Genomic DNA, 6,381 nt, shown 5'->3' on the forward strand with positions numbered 1-6,381 from the left:
CGTGCATATATGTGCATTTGTCTATGCATGTAAGCGTGCGTGATGCATGTGTGTGTATGTATGTGTGTGTGTGTGTGTGTTTGGTTGTTTATGTAAGTACAGAGGAGTTGTTTTTAATCAGTGAGCAAAAAGTTCTGCTTTTCATCTCTTTTTGACCGGGTACATGTGGTTTTTCTCTGGTACCTCTCGTTCACTGCATGCCTGTGCTGCCTAGCCGCTCATACTAAGTTTAACAGGGTTTGTGGTTTTGTGGCCCGGATGGGTGGGTGCATTTTTCATGTTCCTGAAGCAGGCGATGCCTCGAGGTTAGCGGCACAGAGCTAAAGCTGTAGGAAACAGGCTTGGTATGGGGGCTGAGAGGGGGAGGCCGAGATTAGAATGGAGTAAACAAAACTAACTTGGGTCCATTTCTCAGAAAAAAGGGGCCAAGTGATTATTTCTCTGCACAGTATGAGCAGGAATTTAAGGTTTTGAAGTTTTGTATATATTTAGGACAGAAGCACATTCAGATAAGTTATGCAGAGATGCATAGGCTGATTGATCTACGCTGAAATGTACTAAATGTGGTCTGACAATGCTTTGTGAGTGAAGAGAAGAAGTATAAACTCTCTGCAAAACTGGTGCTGAACCAAAGCAAAATTAGAATAAAGAAGGATGTTGTCCGCACACAGTATACAGCTGTCCCGTGCTTTTATTTTACCCACACTGACTACAGCAACGTTTCACCCAAGAAGGGCTTCATCAGGTTACATGACACATGCAACACTTACGTAGACCCATCCATCAGTGTGTGTCAGTGGCTGTCCAGATGAAAACGGAGGGCTCCCATATCTAGCGATAGAGAATTTTAGGTTAAAACGTCATAATCCTGAGCAATATGCAATATTAAAAACTGCCGGGTTATATATCACATTACAAAATAACTAACACAAAAATGCCAACAATAGGCTTATATACTATGCCTACTGACCTTTTTTTAAAAAAAAGATATACAGTATATGATTCCTGTGGAGATGTGCGGACAACATCCTTCTTTATTTAGATTCAAGAATCACCAATCCATCAAGATCGAGAGATGTAATTTGCTGGATGGATAAACAAACAAACAACAAAAGTGAAAATATCGTCGCTGTTGGCGAAAAACCTGTATCTCCAAAATTGTCAAATTTTCAGGATCTAAGATAAAAAAACCTTGTTTTCAGCTTGAACACCATGCATTTTTCAGTTTATCCAATGAGGTTTGAAAGGTTTTTATCAGACCAAGGGGTGTAGAAATCCTTAAAGTTAAAATATGAAAATCACCAAGACTGGAGTTACGAGGTTTACACACGACAACAGCGATTTGCTCTAAAAATGTATTGTAATGTCATGTAAAAATGTACTAAAATCTGCTGTTGAATACAAAGCACATACGCTGAGCTGATAGAAGAGGCAGAGCATGTTTACATCTCCTCCAATCTGTTCCATTGCTGTGCAGACTATAGAAGCGATAACACGAGTGCAGTGTGCAATATTGGCAGCAGCTGAAGTGAGCGGGGTGCTGAACACGTTTTCACAGCCAGCTCAGCGCTCTCAGTGAGGAGTCAGCAGCAGCAGGCCGGGCTCGCTGAGACTAATGAACACCATGATTACCGCTCCTCAGGAGTCTGCTGGCTGCTGCAGCAGCATCAGCACACACACACACACACTTCCCTCACAGCTTCTGTTTGTGTGTGTGTGTGTGTGTGTGTGTGTGTGTGTGTGAGTGTGTGTATATTGAATCTTGTTGTGAAACCTAATTTGGGTGTCTACCAGTCCACCAGTAAATAGCGATGCTTGAATTTCACCTGTCAAGCGGTGATGTGTTTCTGATACGATGACGACATCACCATGAAATTTGAAAATTGAGTAAAAACATCTTAAGACTCGAGTGCAATTTCACAACAGGTGATTTTAAATGCATCATTTTAATGAATAATTCATTAAAAAGTGTAAATAATTGCTAGAATCAACAGGATTGCACAACAAGAAATTAGAGGTGGAGTTATGAAAATGTGGAGTTATGAAATTAATTCATTTCAATTTTTTGGTTTGGGATGTGTGCGTTTGTGAATGTGTGTGTGTGTGTGTGTGTGAGAGAGAGAGACAGACAGAGAGAGATAGAGAGTGTGTGTGTGTATGTATGTGTGTGTGTGTGTGTGTGTGTGTGAGCTCCCATCCCTACTCCCTTCTCCCTCTCGTGTCCAGATTTAGCTCTGCAGTAAGACAGCAGACAGACTGCCCCTTATTTGGCCTGATAACTGAATATATTTTCTCATTCAAATATATGCAGCAGTTGGTTTACTCTAGCAAAAGTAATTTTAAAGCAATGTTTCCACTTCTAAAGGTGTTCAAATAGCATGGAAATTGCATGAGCACACAATATCTGAAACTGTTATTAACTTTTTACCCAGATCTGTGCTTTTGAAATTAAATGTACACAACTATATAGCTGTACAAATAACTATATGTTGTAGGTGCTTCAAAAGCTCTAATCTAACAGAGTATATCTGGTATGTCATCAAAGAGTGTCATCAAAGAAAGAAGAAGTGAAATATTGCGACCAGCATTATTTGACCATAAAGAAACCACTTCTACAGATATTTCAGTGCAAGTTCCAGTTTATTTTTCAGAATATTTACAGAGAGAGAAAAAAAATGAGTCTTTATGTGACACTTCTGTTGTTTTCTTTTTTTGTTTTCACACTTGTAAAGTCCTTGAATGCCAGTAGTGTTATTCCACCACACAAATGCCTTGGCCATTACTTCTCATTAGTGTTTCATTAGCTCTTTGACAGTTGTGGAGAGTCTATTAGCACTGAGGTCTCCATGGGGGCTCCACGTTACCCAGGAGAGCAGCCTGACTCATATAGTTACGTGCTGGAGGCTGGGTCTATACAGGAATGAAACATCAGATTTATTTTTTTAACCCTTATGGAACTCAGGGCTGATCTTTGCTGGATTTGTGAAGACCCAGCCTTTTGTCTCCTGAGTTAATTGAAGGGAGGTTTGCTTTTGCCATGAGACTCTCAAAATGACTCAGGTTGGATTTTCATAGTAATGAAATATCTGATTTTAATCTTATGCTATACGGATCTGGTCTTTTTTACTTTTAATCTCCTGTGTCAACCGAGGAGGAGGTTTGCTGTTATGAGATAAAAAAAAAAAAAACAAGCAAAGAGAGACAAGATGATTTCAGATTTTGCAATTGACTCTTTGATTTGTTTCGTCTCTTGACAGTGGCGGGTACAAAGATTGAAAAAAAAATATCGAAAACCTGGACTAGAGGTCATTATCTTCGTGGACGGTGTGTTACATGACGGACCTCAGCACAGCTTGTGTGTGTGTGTGTGGATGTGTCCAACGCACCGATGAAGCACAGAGTGGTGCAGTATATACATCGGACTGTGTCACATTGTGAGCTGATATGTGGTGTGTTCGTTCTGCATTGCAGCTGCTGGTCAACAGATTTTGGTTGTGAACATCCTCAAAACCATTAACTTCACCACAGCATTTCCTTCCACACTGGCATGAACATGAAACCCTCAACTGGTAACGGTCCTTCGTTTTCATATACAGGAAATAATTCACTCGTCTTTGGTTATGAACAGATACAGATCCTCCGAGTGAAGACATCCAAAAAAATAAAACACACATACTTTGTAAAATCTTTGTACACTGCATTTAAATGTTTCCACTGTGAAAACCTTAAGTTCACAAACCCTTAAAACCACATGTAATTAAGCTGCAGTCGTTCTTTAAGTCAAGTCAGAATATATTATTTGCAATGAGCCTTCATTTCTTGACTTTAAGTCACAATGTAACCGCATTTCGAGAGCATCGTGTTCCTTAATGTGATGTATTTCCTGTTGAAACAGGACGTTGGGGCGGGACATAACATGAGGAGGGATCATTCCAAAGTGTAAACCAATGGGATTTCAGTTGGGGAGGGAAAGGCAGTTTTATTTGATGGGAAGGGCGGGGATTGTTAAAAAATCTGTGATGGTTTTATTGGTTAGTACACGATGAGGTCATCACTTAAGATTTTCTGTTTTTTTTTTTTCCAGGAAGTAAAAAGTAACAAGTTTTTGATATAAAAATACCATTAAATAAATTGACATAAATTGTCAAATAGGTATACGGTATGATACTTAGAATGAGTTAAAAAGGCGAAAAAGTCAGTTTTCACTTCAGTGTGACTTTAAAGATTTCAAATGCAGTTGAGTTACTTGTGATTTTAAGTTGACTGAGTAAAGGTGTAGTAGTGAGGAAGTAGGTCATCATGTAACATTACAGCAACAGACTGACTGAACTTGCACATTTTGTTTGATTGTTGTGCTTCTTTCCCTCTGTGCTGCACGATAAACTGGACCAAAAAAAAGTGTGAGATACTTATTATAACAGCTTCTCTATAATAACTGAAACCTTCAGACAAACAACCATATACGTTTGTGTTGATTATTTTTTTTTAAATACCCCATGCACTTGTTGTATAGTCAGTCCAGATAATTTGGTATTACACATCACATAGCCTGAAAGTGCTCAGCTGTCTTTAATCATGAACGTGCAAAACACTCCGACACTAGAAATGAGATCTGAAGACGTCACTCATCTCGCAACTTCAAACAGACCGGTATGTTTTTTCATCCGAAGGCTGTGATCGCAGTTGGATATTAGTTCACTAGAGGACATATCACTACATACCGAATAAGAGAGGAAAACTGTAGGGTAGTACTTGTATATAACTCGCATATAATTCATACTTAGTGTGGTGGTGGCTAGGATTATATATGGATTTACAGACGCTCCAATTTGAAGTTGTTGAATAGAGTACATGTTGCATTAGGCTTACACGCTTGCAAAATATCTGTCTGTACACAGCTTTAAATATTTTTTTTACACAGAGTGATATAGGAACATACATACAGTATAGAATAATTGGGAGTCATAAAAGCCCTCATTGATTTACTGGTACAATATGTCCGTACTGCCTTAAAGTTTTCATTGTACAGCTCGTGATGTTGTTTAATGACGTGATACTCTTTTCATCCCCATAGGAAAATTCTCTTTTCTCTTGCCTACTCGTATGTACCTCTGCGCTATCTGCCCTAATCTACCCCATACCACTTCATCAATAGTTACAAACCAGTTTAAATGCATGAGTGGGTGTGTGCAGGGACAAACCCTAACTTAGAAACTGCATGTTCAACTGAAATCTTTAAATTAGCTGACATCAGTTTTCTTTTCTTTTTTTTTCCAAAAAAGTTCAAGTCACACAAGCGGATATCAAGTTAAGATTCCACCTGTGATAAAAATGAAACGCATGTATCAAAAGAAGAATATCATCATTGCCCGAACCCTGCAGAGCTAACTTTGCTGACTGGAAATGATGTTTCAGGTATTGAATCTCCGTGATAGAAATACACTACAAAGCCTGCCACTTTTTCTTAAAGCAGGTCAGGAAGTCTTGTAACCACAGATCCCTTGCAGCCAGCTGTATTTTTTGTTGGGTGGTCTGGGCAGTCGTGACATCAAAGTGTTTTGAAGCTCAGATCTCTAGGAAGACTGAGGAGAATCCCAGTTGATACTTTAAAGTCTTTATACAGAAAAATATCCCATGCCAACAGTGGAAGGAACTCGACCTTCGACTCCACTATATACAGCAGTGTGCAAGCACATGGGAGATAAATGTCACCATCATGAGACATGTGGTGCATCACCATTTGCAAAAATATATCTTAATTTTTTTTTTTTTGCCTTGTTACTTACAGGTAGACAATATAATTATACATGGAAATATATGGGGAACTGAAAACAGATATACTGTATAGGCTATGCTAACTTAAAGTGCTAAGATACTTAGATTTTTGATCAGGCCGCAAGCATAAAGGTATATTCTGACTAAAATGTTCCCTCCACTTGTGGAGAAATCACATCAACATCAATGCCCCGCCCTGCAGGGCATCATCAAATCTACATTAGGATGAATCCGCCTTTAGTCAATCAAAAAAAATATTTTGACATTCACACTCTCCAACTCCTGATAATGTGTCGGTAGAGATGTGAGATATTTCCAGTGGAATGTTTTACGCTTTCTAAATTGCCATTGAAACACACTTCCTGGTTTCACAGAAATAAAAGCGAACTGGCATCAAACCCTGATCTACAGACAGTCAGCCATGTGTCACCACATTACAATCACAGTGCCACTCTCTCCTAACTGCATCATCAAAAACTTAAAATCTATTCAAGTGGCCAAGCCCTTAAGCTCCCACCCATACGCCATCTGTTTTGTCTGTCGGATCAATTCAATAAGCCAACTGCTGGATATCCAGCATGTATTGCACATGCTCCACTGCAAAAC

The sequence above is a fragment of the Centroberyx gerrardi genome, chromosome 20 (assembly GCF_048128805.1).
Source record: "Centroberyx gerrardi isolate f3 chromosome 20, fCenGer3.hap1.cur.20231027, whole genome shotgun sequence".
Classification (NCBI taxonomy): Eukaryota; Metazoa; Chordata; class Actinopteri; order Beryciformes; family Berycidae; genus Centroberyx; species Centroberyx gerrardi.